The following is a 15,357-nucleotide window of genomic DNA, read 5'->3' on the forward strand; positions in this document are numbered from 1 at the left end:
ATGAGGTACACAAACCATTGTTTCTCTTAAAGATCCTTCTCACCTTCTGAGAGTTAGGATAGGATCTGTTGAGCCTGAAGGCACAATGGTACCAAAGAGGCATTCATGCGCCTGTATTCTCTCAGTGTAGTAATTACTGTAGACCTATGCGTGCCTTACAACTCTGAATAACTTCCCTGCCTTGCATTTCTCATGAATTCAAAGAACATATGTCCTTCTTGGTTGATTTTTCCAGGAATAGATTCCTGGCTAATGTATATAAGGTGAAAATCCGACCATTTTGTGTGTTTGGCTAGCAGTTCAAACAGTTGAAACAGCATATATTGCATCATTGTTTTTCACTGAACCCTGAATTTTAAAACCTTTCCTTAATATATTCACCTGTGCTGAGCTCCTGGCTCTGAATTATGGGTTGGTGATGTTGTTCTTTTTGGTCTATTTTGTTGAAAAGCCATTAGGTGGAAGACATTTACTTGAATGCCCTTCGAGAACAGGATTAGTTCACTGGCTCCCCTGCATCATTATCGACAAGGAGAATTAGCTTTCCTGTACTGTGCTCCGTGCACAATGGGAAATAGGTACAGACAGTATACGTAAAAGCCAAGGCCAAAGTAACAACAACCTTTAAATAATTCTTATGGTCCATTAGTCAGACAATAACACCTGGTGGGTAAAGGATGCACTTACAGGGATCACTCAGAAAACCTCACAAAAAATGACTTCTGAACACTCTCTGTAAAATTGTAGGGGGGTGTGTGATTTGTTGAACTAACAGACAGCATAGTTTGCACATGGCATAGCCATTAAGACGTGACATCTTCAGCCTCACCTTTGTATTGCGTAGAAGCACTCTCTGACAGTGATCCAATTAATTGAACATGTATTGTCCTTCATCATTTACAGGGCTCCATATTATATGTCTGCATTTGGATAGTTAATGAGTCCCCTGAAGACCTCTCTTTCAGCAGGCGTGGCATGTTCTTTATTTTTCTCACTTTCTGAACAGAAAGGAGACAAAGAGAAGAACAAGCCTATGAACAAGAGGAGGAAAGTGGGCTAAGGTGCACACAAGCTGTATCTGAGGGGTAGCTAAGTCTCGTTTTCTGTCTTTGGCCGTTCTTCTAGACAAATATGGAGTAACAAATATGCCTACAGGAAAACCGAGGAGGGGCTCTTTATCAGGGAATGCAGTGACACGACGAGAGGGAATGGTTTTAAGCTGAAAGAAAGGAGACTTAGATGAGATATCAGAAAAAAATGTTTTCCTCTGAGAGTGTTGAGGCACTGGCACAGGTTGCCCAGAGAAGACATAGATGCTTCATCCCTGGAGGCATTCAAGGCCAGATTAGATGGGGCTTTGAGCAACCTGATCTAGTGGAAGGTGTCCACTGAGGGGTTGGAACTGGATGATCTTTAAGGTCCCATCCAACCCAAACCGTTCTATGGATGGATCCATATGATGGATCAGACAGTCACAGAAGGCACCTCTGAAGACACTAGTCCAAGCCCCAAGCTGGCATCAACTAGAACAGGTTGCTCAGGGCCTGACTTATTAGCTCTCAGCTGACTTATCATCCATCCCAAAGCAAAGCTTCACAGGTATCTACTTTTCTTTCATAGAAAAGGCAACTGCCCATCCTTGCTGGTCTCACTCTTCTGCGTGAAGAGCCGTATCTATCCATCACAGCCCTCCAGGCATGTGAGCCTGGATGCACCAGTGAGGCACTACATCTCCATGTCACAAATGAGATCAGAGCCCAGTAACTGCGTACAGACTTCCAGTTCCCCATGCTACAGAGATTAGGGTTCAAGCACTTCAGAGAAGCACCCAGTCATGCTGATTTCAAAAAAGAGCGTGACAGTTTTCTCCATGATGCTGTCTTGCAGGAACCACCTTAACTATGTGCATGCTCTGGGGCTGAGCCCTCTTCAGCACTGCACTATTGATTATGAGGTATTTCTGGTCCATATCACCTTGCAGACTTTGCTGTCAACCTACTACTACAACAACTTCCTTACATAGCTGGGAGTTGTCATTCCCCCTTCCCATGAACCTTCTTAGTTTAAAGCTCTCCTCACTGTGCTGACCAACATGATGGCACAGATGCTTTTGTTCTGCTTACGTGAATTCAACCTCTCTCTAGTAGTTCTCGATCCTCAAAGAGGGTCCATGATAGCAAAAGCCAAATTGCTGATGTTATCTCCAGCTTTGCAACAAGCTGTTGATTTGCAGGATCAACCCACTCTTCCTCAACCCTTTTTCCCACTCTCCATGCTCTCCTAGAGGCAAAACCAAGGAGAATGCCACTTCAACACCTATATCCTTTGGTCACCATTCCGAGCCCCATGTAATGTTGCTTTATACTTTCCAGGTCTCTGAAGGCATTTTTGTTGGTGCCTTCATGGCTGAGCAGGGGGGATAACAGACTTCTGAGGCTTCTCTGCTTTCGGAATATCCTCAAATGTCCTGCATCCTGGGCACCATCAGACTGGCAGTTGGAGTCTTCTGTCCTGCACACTAGGGAGTTTCCTATTGCTATTATCACTTTCTCCTGCTGCTCCCATGTGATTTAGGCTCAGTTGGCTCTCATGCTTCTCTGAAGAGTGTTCCCAGCCCCTCACCTGCTACCATAGCACGAAATCTGTTCTGTAGTTGCAGGTATGCAGGTGGAGCAGCAGCTTTCCTCCTGGTGACAGAAGTTACCAGCTTCCAGCCTTTTCCATCATAGAGGTCTGCTTTTCCCAACCCAGTGAATACAGACTCTGAATGCTCCATACAATTGGGTGTTCAGGTGCTTGTAGGGTCCTGGAGAAGGACCCTATCCTCCTTTTCGTAAGCTCTGATGCTGCGCAGACTTCCTAACTCCTCCTGCAGCTCACCTCACAAGTGCTCACCTTCTGCAGGCTAGAAGACCCTGCCTTAGCCACACTGAGGAGCCCTAGGCATGTCCTGCAGTGCTGCATCCTTCCTTGGGAACTCAGCCTGAGTTGAGGCTTCTAATGTTCCAGGAGTAGTTGTTGCTGTTGATGTTGGATGGTACCCTGTGATGCATCACCACCATAGCTAAGCACACATCCACCATCCTCAGCCAGATTTCTGGCTCCCTTCTGTGTGCTCTTTTGTGCAAACTGTTTGCACCTTCTGTTACAGCAGCACAGACTGAATTTTTGGTGCTGTGTGACACAGTGCAAACTCCATGTGGTGGAGATGGAAAGCTTTTCTTATTCCTAAGCTCAGAAGCATGGAAATCCCAGAGCAAGAGGTAGACTCAAAGGTAGATTTGCAAAGCACAGATTTGTTCTCCTGCAGCCTCCTCTGTATGGAACGTCATCCCCTTTTCTTCACTTCCATTCCAACGCAGCTGATAAAAGCCCAGGCTTAGACGCTTATCTGACATAGTAAACTTTGCGCAGGGGCCATAATTTCAAACACAGCATGGTTATAGCTTCTTTGCTGGTAAGATACTGACTGCAATAGGGCAGAGGAGTGAAGCAGTTTTCTTTTTCCTGTATGTCTGGCTCCTAAGAGCATTATGTTGATGACTCCTGTTCTAGTTCAGACCCACCAACAAAGGAACTTTTAAAACAACCTAAACAAGTAGTCGAATTACTTTAGCACACTCCACTCAGGAATGAGCCCCTATATAGCAGAGAAACCTCTCCTTCTTTATCACAGCTTTGGGTGGTCTCCTGCCCCATGGAATGCCAGCTCAGACTTTGCACTTGCCTGTGCAAATGATGAGGATATGAGCAACCTAGTGCAATGGAAGGTGTCCCTGCCCATGGCAGGGGGGCTGGAACTGGATGATCTTTATGGTCCCTTTCAACCCAAACCACTCTATTATTCCATGATTTGTCTGTCTTTTGGATGGAGGAAGGAGAGAAGAGAGAACTTGGCCAGGGTGAGAGATAGAGGACAGGGAAGGCAGAGTCCTTCTGGCAACAGCATGAATAGAAAGCCTACTGTACTCTTTGGGCAGAGGACAGGATGAAAAAGCAGGCTTGGAATTCGGATGTCCCATCCCTGGAGATGCTCAAGGCCAGGATGAGTGGAGCTTTGAGCAACCTGATCCAGTGGAAGGTGTCCCTGTCCATGGCAGAGGGTTGGAACTGGATGATGCTGAAGGTCCCTTGCACCCCAAACCATTCTATGATTCTATGAATTTGCAAAGAAACTGTTTTCTTTCTGATCCACACTTCAAAGGAATAAGATATTGAGATACAGTCTTTGTAAATAGATCAACGTCCAAGAAAATCTGGCATATGTGTTTGCTTGCTCTTACTAATACAGCAGCCTGAAAAACTCTGAAGATGGGTTTACTGCTTACGCCAAGAAAGTCAATAATATCATGCTGGGAACAGCTTCAAGTCAGCCAGGGCTTAATGTGGCATGGCATGTGTAAGATTTCAGAGCTTGATGTCATCTGCTTACAGAGAGCATTGGAACACTGTAAGAATCAAACGAAGAGACAACAAATAGGCTTGAGAAGTTTGTGAAAATGAGGGGGGAAGCAGTGAGCTCCAGGGTGCAGGAAAATGATGATTTCTTTCTGTGTGACTGTTGTGTTCATGAGATTGGTTAGTCTGTTTCGTTTAATCTGCTCCCTTTCCACTGTCTCTGGGGAGACAAGAGGGAGACACATGAGTCCTAGAGTTAAACTGAGTGAAGTATGGCAATGAGTAGCAGACTAATTGGACAAAAAATAACTTTCACGTGGTCTTTTGAGACATCCCTTATGAACATCCAGAGAATTAGGGTTGGAGATTATAGCTCATAATATCAAAGAATGTCCTGAGCTGCAAAAGACCCATAAAGATCATTGAGTCCCACTCTTGTCCCTGCACAGGACAGCCCCAACGTTCACCCCAGGTGTCTGAGCGCATTGTCCGAATGCATCTTTAATATTGTCAGGCTTGGCACCATTACTGCTTCCATGAGTAGCTTGTTCCAGTGCTCCATCCTCCTCTGGGTGAAGAACCTTTTCCTAATGTCCAACCTAAACCTCCCTTGGCACATCTTCCTGCCATCTTCTTGGGTCCTCTGCATCCCAGAGAGATCAGAGCCTGCTCCTCCTCCTCCCCTTGTGGGGAAGCTGCAGACTGTGATGAGGTCTCCCCTCAGTCTCCTCTTCTCCAGGCTGAACACACCAAGTGACTTTAGCCACTCCTCATATGGCTAAGCAGCTAGTAGTTCTAAGATTTTTTTTAATGCAGCTCCAGATATTATCTGTGAGGTACCTAGTTTAGAAAAGAGATACATAAAAAATGTTTAATTTAAACCCCAGGTGGTAAACCTAATAGGAATGTTCCTTGCTCCAAGAGTCGAGATAATTGTGCTTTGAAAAATTCTTTTGGTATAACATTAGTTTTGACCTTTCTATGAAGCGTGACATAAACATATTTAAAATGGATATTCATGCCCAAACCATTTCCATTATTAGCTAAAAAGATTTGGGTGTTATGTTACAGTTAAGGTGTTTTAAATAAACAATCTCTTTCACTGTGCCGTTTTCATGCTAGAATGCAGATGCTTAACAGACTGCACAGGTTTTTCTTTCCTTCCTTCTGTGTAGAAAATAAAACTTCACTGTTTTCCAACAGCTGATGCTTGAATACACACAAAATACATTGTGCGTATGCAGATTGCCTGTCACAATGTTTAGCAACTTTAAATTATTACTCAGTGAAGACTCATCTTTTTCCCTGAACCCCTGTCCTACTTTCACCTGTGACAGGTGAAGAACAGATTATTCCTGATAATAAGGATTATTAATATACATCAGTTTCTGATTGCTGGCTTGTTTCCCCCACCAGCTGCTTGAAGAATGGAAATTGCATGGATGATGGAGCCAATTGTTCAGGCAGTGCCAGGCAACATGAAAACATGCAGTGCCCACAAGCTGAGCTGTGGGAGGTTAAGTCAGTTTGAAGGGCAGCCCTAGAGCAGGTCACTGTGGGCAGTTGGGTATGATCTCCTTTCTTGGAGGTTTTCAAGACTTTCCTAGAAAAAAGCTGCAACTGACTTGGTCTAGTTTTGGTGCTAATGCTTCTTTGAGGAAGATGTTGTACTATAGACCTGTGGAGGTCCTTCCCACCAATGGTCCAGTGAGTGTATGATCACACCCTTCCTCTCCTAAGTTAAACACCAGCTTCATGATCTCTACTGTGTGACACCTAAGAGTGAGAGCAAAAGTACAAATGTATACCAAAGCCTGGATTCATCCTTCTCCATCTGCATCTGATCCCTGGTGATCCCTGCAGGGGCAGTTCATGCCTAGTGTTCTCTAGAAGTCAAAGGTAAAAGCTTTTGCAGGAGCCTCAAAGCTGAGGCTCCAGATAGGCATGTATTTGAAGACATGGTACTCCTTGGAGCCCGAGGGGTGGCTGCCTTACTGTGTATCCATTTCCATGGTTCCTAACACACAGTTGTGTATGTATGTGAAGTAAAAGGGCTAAGGAGAGACTGGTAGTAAGTGTAGTGCAAGGGGCGGTTTTGGCAGTGTGGTAATGAATGAACAAGGCTGAAACTCAAATGCACATTATGTAGACTGCAGATCACGGGCTTGCTGGGGTCAAATCCCAAGCCCATTGACCTGAACAACATTAGCTCCTGGGACAGCATCCCAGGAAATCCTACTTGTCTACCATCTCTTTGTAGCCCAATATTTCTTCCTCCATCACCATTTCTGTGAGTTACTTTGACATCTGGCTATCCCTGGAAGCCAAAATGTGGAGCAAATCAAAAAGGAAGATGAGGTTATGGTGGTAGTACTGCTGGAAACTAATGTTCTGTAGATCAGTGTAATGGTAATATCACTTGGCAACTTACCAAATTCAGTGTTTGCTTATTTTAGTTGCTCTCTTTTTCACACCAAAGTCCTTTTTTTTGGTACTTGTTAGATGTATCCTAAGAGAAATGCATAAGGTTGCTTTAAGGATTAGCCATTAAACCCAACTGTTCCAAGAGTGTAAGCCCTGGAAGTGGAAAGCACTTGATTTATGCTCTCAGTGCCTGAGGGTAGCCTGGATTTCTGAACTGTGACAAAAACTTTTCTTTGGAAATCCAAGGTACGTACTTTGTAAGAAGAACAAATTTATAGCTTTTCTCACTGCCTCTTGTTTCATTTATTTTTATGAAGCACTCTTGTCATGTGCACGGGCCACTGAACAGCTGAGTTTCACCTGAAGTTCAATGAATGCATTAATTTTTAGTCTGTTATTCTCTTCTGCAGCTCAGTATTTGATTATATAGTGTGTTATCAAAGTTTTAATGCCCTGTCTTCCAGATACCACAGGACTGCAAAGAAGACTATGTGACAAAAAACAGATTTGGAAGGTGCATGAAATGCAACATAGGATGAGGAGGAAGGAACAATTACAGGGTTTTCTTGACACAAAGATCACTTTTTAATGGACCCACTTTTATGCTGGTGTTCACAATACAAGGTATGCTGGAAAAACTGCTTGGACACAAAGGCTTAAAACCCAAACCATGCCGTTTCACCAAGAAAGTTTGGATGAAAAGATTCTGGGTGCAGCATAGGATTACTGGAGAATGAGCTGCCAGTGCAGAATGTGTCGGTTTAGATAGCTTTCTGGGTCTGGAGCAGAAAAGGAAGATTTGATGTCAGAAAAAATGCTGGGAAGAACAGAGGCCTTGAGATATAGAATCATAGAATCATAGAATAACCAAGTTGGAAGAGACCCACCGGATCATCGAGTCTAACCATTCCTATCAAACACTAAACCATGCCCCTTAGCACCTCGTCCACCCGTGCCTTAAACACCTCCAGGGAAGGTGAATCAACCACCTCCCTGGGCAGCCTGTGCCAGTGCCCAATGACCCTTTCTGTGAAAAATTTTTTCCTAATGTCCAGCCTAAATCTCCCCTGGTGGAGCTTGAGGCCATTCCCTCTTGTCCTGTCCCCTGTCACTTGGGAGAAGAGGCCAGCACCCTCCTCTCTACAACCTCCTTTCAGGTAGTTGTAGAGAGCAATGAGGTCTCCCCTCAGCCTCCTCTTCTCCAGGCTAAACAACCCCAGCTCTCTCAGCCATTCCCGATAAGGCCTCTTCTCCAGCCCTTTCACCAGCTTTGTTGCTCTTCTCTGGACTCTCTCCAGAGCCTCAACATCCTTCTTGTGGTGAGGGGCCCAGAACTGAACACAGGATTCGAGCAGCGGTCTCACCAGTGCCGAGTACAGAGGGAGAATAACCTCCCTGGACCTGCTGGTCACGCCGTTTCTGATACAAGCCAAGATGCCATTGGCCTTCTTGGCCACCTGGGCACATTGCTGGCTCATGTTCAGTCGGTTGTCAACCAACACCCCCAGGTCCCTCTCCTCCAGGCAGCTTTCCAGACAGACTTCTCCTAGTCTGTAGCACTGCATAGGATTGTTGTGCCCCAAGTGCAGGACCCGGCACCTGGCCTTGTTAAACCTCATGCCATTGGACTCTGCCCAGCGGTCCAGCCTGTTCAGATCCCTTTGCAGAGCCTCCCTACCCTCCAGCAGATCCACACTTCCACCCAGCTTAGTGTCCAGCTTAGGCTGGACTCAGCACTGAGCCCTGGGGAACCCCACTTGTCACTGGTCTCCAGCTGGATTTCACACCATTTCCCACCACTCTCTGGGCCCGGCCATCCAACCAGTTTTCCACCCAGGAGAGTGTGCGCCTGTCCAGGCCAGAGGCTGACAGTTTCTCAAGCAGAACGCTGTGAGAAACTGTGTCAAAGGCTTTACTGAAGTCCAGGAAGATACATCCACAGCCTTTCCCTCATCCAGCAGCCAAGTCACTTTGTCATAGAAGGCGATCAGGTTAGTTTGGCAAGACCTGCCTTTTATGAACCCATGTTGACTGGGCCTGATCACCCGGTTCTCTTGCATGTGCTTCATGATAGCACTCCAGATCACCTGCTCCATGACTTTCCCTGGCACTGAGGTCAGACTGACAGGCCTGTAGTTTCCTGGGTCCTCCCTGCGACCCTTCTTGTAGATGGGCACAACATCAGCCAGTCCCCAGTCCAGTGGGACTCCCCCAGTCTTCCAGGACTGTTGGAAGATGATGGAAAGGGGTTTGGCCAGCACATCCGCCAGCTCCTTCAATACCCTTGGGTGAATCCCATCCGGCCCCATAGACTTGTGGGTGTCTAGTCGGGCTAGCAAGGCTCTGACCACCTCCTCTTGGACTGTGGGAGCCTCATTTTGCTCCTCTAGCTCCTGGGTTTGTACACAGACGGAACAACTTTCTTTACAATTAAAGACTGAGGCAAAGAAGGCATTAAGTACCTCAGCCTTTTCCTCATCCCCTGTCACTGTTGTTCCTTCTGCATCCAATAGGGACTGTATGGTCTCCTTAAATGAGATACCACAAGCGAAGTCAAGTAGCCCATTTGCTGGAGTCTGTCCAGACTTTAGGTGGGTGTGAAGTGTACATGAGTGTAAAAGGGCAGAACTGTACCCTTACACTAAAGGCTGGGGCATGAGACAGACTGGTTCTAGAAAAGCCACAGAATTATAGAATGGTTTAGGTTGGAAGGGACCGTAAAGATTATCTGGTTCCAACTTCCCTGCCATGGGCACAGACACCTCCGACTGGATCAGGTTGCTCAAAACCAGCTAACGTGGCCTTGAACACCTCCAGGGATGGGGCCTCCATGACTTCTCTGGGTGAGCTGTGTCAGTGCCTCACCAGTGCCAGGGATACTTCCCCACATGACTCTCTACCAGCCTGTTACAGCCAAGCGTGGCTTATAGATTGGGAGCTAAACTGCTGTCTCTTCCAAACCTCTTCCTCTGAGAGGTGTTTCTTCAATGGTTTGCTGATCCTATTTCTTCAGCAATCATCCTGCATTACCCTTTTTTCTCTGACTAATTGCTATGGTCATCTTTATTGCTTTAGGGCTCGAGTGTTATCGCCTTTCTTTAATGTGCACAGCTGAGGTGTTCAACGACTTTTGTGGACTGTTCGGTGGAAAAGGAATTGGTTGTATGGTCACACTCAGAGAGTAGTGGTCAATGGCTTAATGTCCAGATGGAGATCTGTGACAATTAAGTCCCTCAGGGGTCCGTACTGGGACCAGTGCTATTTAATGTCTTTACCAATTATATAGACAGTGGGGTCGAATGCACCCCCAGCAGGTTTGCAGATGACACCAAGCTGAGTGGTGCAGTTGTCACACAAGAAGGGTTGGGTGTCATCCACAGGGACTTGGACAAGCAGGAGAAGTGGGTCTGTATGAACCTCATGAGGGTCAACAAAGCCAAGTGCAAGATCCTACCCCTGGGCTAGGGCAATCCTGGATGCCGCAGGATTTCAGTACAGGGTGGGGAAGGACATGATTGAGAGCAGCCCTGTGGAGAAGGACTTGGGGTTGCTGATAGATGAAAAGCTTGACATGAGTCAGCAATGTGTGCTCATGGCCCAGAAGGCCAACAGTGTCCTGGGCTGCATCAAAAGAAGTGTGGCCAGCAGAGTGAGGAAGGGGATTCTCCGCCTCTACTCCACTCTCGTGAGACCCCACCTGTGTCCAGTTCTGGAATCTCCAACACAAGAAGGATATGGAACTATTGGAATATGTCCAGAGGAGGGCTATGCTGGAAGGCGAACTTCCCTGAACCTTCCTCACATCCTTCTTTCAGTCTCCTTGCTTTATCTTTTGGACACAGGAAGCTTCTGGCACCAGAGCATGGGAGTGATTTAGAAGATGCACATTTCTGCTAGTGACACCCAGGCCTGGGAGAAAAATGACAAAAACTGGACCTACTGTGCACAGCCCCAAGCTTGTGCCCATACAGACAGAAATCCCCTGCAATAGTTCAGGGTCTGGCTGGTTCCAGCGGGACCGGAGATTTGAGGTGCATTTCTCCATGGTGGAGAAGGTGAATGAATTACTTGTTTCTAGTAATCTGGGCATGGCCTAGAGCAAGTCCAGCTCAAGTGGCCAGTGTGGGGCCCAGAAGTTTGTGGGAAGTGTGGAAATACACACTTCCCACCATCCCACAGTGACAGCAGTGTCCTTGAGATCTTTCTTTCCTGCTCCCTCAGCAGGACTCCAGCAGTCTAGGGATGTAAAGGCATGCAGTAGCAATGGGATGTTTTCTACTCATCAGCTAATATCGTATGCTCCACAATCATTGGGAGCAGATAGCCCAAATATTCACCTACCAGCTCCCACATTTTGGCCAGCAGCTTCATGAGCCATCAGGATTATCATGCAGTCCTGGTACACAAGGCTAGAAAATGCAGTCCAGCTTCCCCTCCTTGCATCAGCATCACATGCTAATTAGGGATCTTTCTGCTGGCAAATGGGTTCTGAAGTCTTCTTTGCTCATCCCCCTTCTGAGGATTAAGACTTTCCAGTGCCTGCTGTAGTTAACTCTCTGCCATGGCTAACTGGATTTTGCACGGTGCACAGCAGCATTTCAGTGATGGGGCTAAGAGATGTGATTCTGATTGTGAGAAGACCAATTGTGTCTCTGAGCACGTGCTGGAAGTCCATCTCCTGCAACATGTCAGTCTTTCCACATAATCCAATTATGTGAGGAAGGTAGGCTGAGCTCTTCCCAGTGACTGAGTAAAGCAACATGCTTTGAAGCAAGATGAGCAGAGACATCTTTCTTGGTTAGTTTTGTGCTTGGGACAGTGCCTGACTTTCATGAAGAAGTGAGATGAGAAGGCATCACTGGGCTGCATCAAAAGAAGTGTGACCATCCGATGGAGGGAGGGGATTCTGCCACTCTGCTCCACCATTGTGAGCCCTCACTTGGAGCCCTGTATTCAGTTCTGGATTTCTCAGCACAGGAAGGACATGGATCTGTCAGAGCAACTCCAGAGGAGGCCATGAAGATGATCCAAGGGCTCGAGCACCTCCCATATGAGGACAGGCTGAGAGAGTTGGAGTTGTTCAGGTTGGAGAAGAGAAAGCTCTGACGTGACCTTAGAGCAGCCTTCCAGTACTGAAAGAGGGCCTATGGGAAAGCTGGGGAGGGGCTCTTTATCAGAGAGTGCAGAAATAGGACAAGAGGTAATGGTTTTAGCTTAAAGAGGGGAGATTTAGATGAGATGTTGGGAAGAAATGTTTTCCTATGAGGGTGGTGAGGCACTGGCACAGGTTGCCCAGAGAAGCTGTGGATAACCCAACCCTGGAGGTGTTCAAGGCCAGGTATCCAGGCTTCGAGCAACCTGATCCAGTGGAAGGAGTGGCAGAGCACCTGATGGCAGGGTGGGTTGGAACTGGATCATCTTTAAGGTCCTTTCCAATCCAATCCATTCTATGATTCCTATGTTCTAGGCTGGATTTGCAGGCAGTATTTGAAGGCTGACTGGCTGTGTGTTTTGATACCATTTGAAAAGAGTAGGCAGTTCCATGCTGAAGGTTATCTGGCTGTTTGTGTTGTGCAGCAGTGTTCAATTTGGCATGAGCATGCAGAAATGAATCTGGAGTGTTTGTGGATCCCAAACAAGGAGCAGCTGGCTGTGGTTCCTTCCCCTTGCTTTTGTGGTTGCAATGCCCTGCAGCAGGCTACATCCCAGTTTTCTCTGTTAAGCACAGGGTCAATGTTACATTACAGAGCAGGATGATTTCTGACAGCACAGCAGTGCATGTTGTGAGACTCAGCAAGAGTTTCTATCTGCCACCTAAACAGTTGGATTTGTCAGAGGGTAGAAGTGGAAGTTCCTTTGCCTTGAAAGGTATGAAGTTGAATTTTCCAGCAAGCTGGGCACTGTTGAACTTGGTGTGTCACCGGCTAAGCAAGCCTAGACATGACTATGCAGAGGCCAAATGCAGAGTGTCTGGCCCTGGGCTCTTTGGGTTAATAGGGAACAGAAAGACCCTGGATGATTCCTGTTATCCTCTTGTGCAAGGGGTATAGAAGTGTTTTGCACTCAGGCTGCAAAGTGAAGAACCAGCTCAATGGATCCTTTCAGTAGATCTGTAAGTGTGCAGGTTGGGCCTTTGGCTACTTGTGTCTTGATCATCCAAATCAGACGTCATGGGAGGGCACTGGAGCTCCTGGGTTGAGCTGTGGGCTTTGCTTGCACTCATATGGCAGCCAGGGTCCAGCTGATAGGACTGAAATGTACCCTGGATGTAGATGTCTACAAGACCTGGGCAAGGTGCCAGGGTTTTCTCACTGGGGCAATCTCTCAAACAGGCTCTCATGTCAGGGGTTACCCTAATGAGCATTATTAGCTTTTTACATTGGTATGGGCAGGCCATAACTCTTCCCAAAGCCTGTGCTGAAGTGGGCACTGGGAAAGGCTGACATTTAACTTTCCAAAAAATTTCATTTCAAGAAGTAATTCGCTGTAGTGCTCTTCAGATTAATTTTAAAGCAAGTAATCTAAGAAACCTGAGGAAAGTGTAATTTCAGGCAGTCCAGAGACTACAATGGCAGGGGATTGCAGTTCTGGAGAGGTGGCTGAAGCTGCCAAAGTCTGCACAGAGGGGATGACTTTCAGGAGGTGATTTGCTTCTGGTACGTTGGTTGAGTTGTGTGGGTGGGAGACAAATGGGGTCCAGTTTTTTAGAGCAGAAAAGGTTTGTCTGCCTTATTAATGTGTCAGACCCCATAGCTACACAATCTGCAGAGGTTTTTTGTTTTGTATTTTAATTTCCAAAAGGCTGAATGGAGGTAAAGAACAAGTGACTCCTTTCTATACACTTTCCAGGAAAAGGCAAAGGAAGGCATTGCTGTGAGACTGGGGTCCAGTTCTCTGCCAATGGACTTGTTGAGTAGTTCAGGTTAGAAGGTGGTGGAGCCCTGGAACAGGTTCTCCAGGAAAGTGGTCATGGCATCAGGCCTGATAATATTCAAGAAGCCTTTGGATATGGCCCTCAGACACATGGTGTGAATGTTTGGGTTGTCCTGTGCAGGGACAGGATTCGGACTTGGTGATTCTTGTGGGCCCCTTCCAACTCAGGACATCCTGTGATAAATCAGGACTGTTCTTTCCTAAGGGAGTCACTGTTTCCTGCTTGCCCATCTTGCCAGCTGGCTGCTTCATCATGGTTTGCATGAAGCTTTTTATTTGGTAAAACAAAGGAAACTTTTAATGTCTCCTGCTCTGGATAACAGTATGTGTCTGGAGCCTGCTTTCTCCTCTGTAGTGGCCATGACTTTGTAAGATGAAGGCCATCTAGTGATGATCAACACTAGTTCTGCATTCAGGCTTCCCTTTGCTGCACTGCCTTGTATGTGGTGGGCGTACAGAAGGGTTCTTGTTAGAAGGCTCTGTTACATTCAGATGTGCTAAAATCAATAGGTCAGTTAGCAGAACTACCAGCAACAAGGAGAGGTTCCTTGGGTGAGTCATAGTGGTGAACACGAGCTTTCCCTGAACTCTTCAGCATCTGAGTAACAATTTTTAGATGAACAGTTATCTGCGGCTAGGTCATAGAATCATAAAATTGTTTGGTTGGAAAAGACATTTGAGATCATTGTGTCCACCCGTACCTGTCCACTACTAAACAATTTCCCTGAGCACATCATCTTCCTGTCTCTTAAATCCCTCCAGGGATGGTGACTCAACCACTTCCCTGGGCAGCCCATTCCAGTGTCTGATAAGTGAAGGAATTTTTCCTAATATCCAATCTAAACCTCCCCTGATGAAACTCAAGGCCATTTCCTCTTGTCTTATCACTTGTTACTAGGGAGAAGAGACCAACACTCATTTTGCTACAATCTCCTTTTAGGTAGTTGTAGACAGTGATAAGGTCTTAGACAGTGCTAAGGTCTCCCCACATCTTGGGCTCCGGTTGACAGGCTTCCTCTGGAGGGGTCAGCTGAGACCTCTAGGTTCTTGCTTGATCTCCATTCAAAATGCATCTCAGAGTTCCTAGAGAGAAACACAGATTGCATTCCTCACTCTGTGCCAGGACACCACCCACCCAGACAGCGCTACAGGCGCAGCAGGCAGGCATGGCCTCACTTATATACTCGATTTGAACTCAGTGTCACTGACTGCTCTAAAGCTTCTTACTAGGGAACAGAAAGGAGACAGCAGTGAAGATTTTTTTTTCCATGTGATGGGAGTGTGCCAGCTGAGGAGGTGCTCCTGGTTCCCTTGAGTGAGAATGTGCAGAGAAATTTCAAGTTGAAGCGGGCTTGGTATGGTTTAGATGGTGGAAACAGCAGTGCTCTTCAGTTTCTGCAGGAGAACTTCAGACATGCTTTGGGACTACAACAGTTCTGACAAGTGCAAGCTGGTTGGGATGGGAACAGCCAGAATCCAGCCCCACATCTTGCTCTGTGATTGGATTCAGGCAGTGTTGGTGGAAGTCTCCCCAAGGATATCAGTGTTATTTGTCCAAGGTGGGGAGGGGCAGCAAGTTGTGTGCCTTGTTTTGGGGTGCAT

This window comes from Phaenicophaeus curvirostris, chromosome 2 (genome assembly GCF_032191515.1).
Source record: "Phaenicophaeus curvirostris isolate KB17595 chromosome 2, BPBGC_Pcur_1.0, whole genome shotgun sequence".
Classification (NCBI taxonomy): Eukaryota; Metazoa; Chordata; class Aves; order Cuculiformes; family Cuculidae; genus Phaenicophaeus; species Phaenicophaeus curvirostris.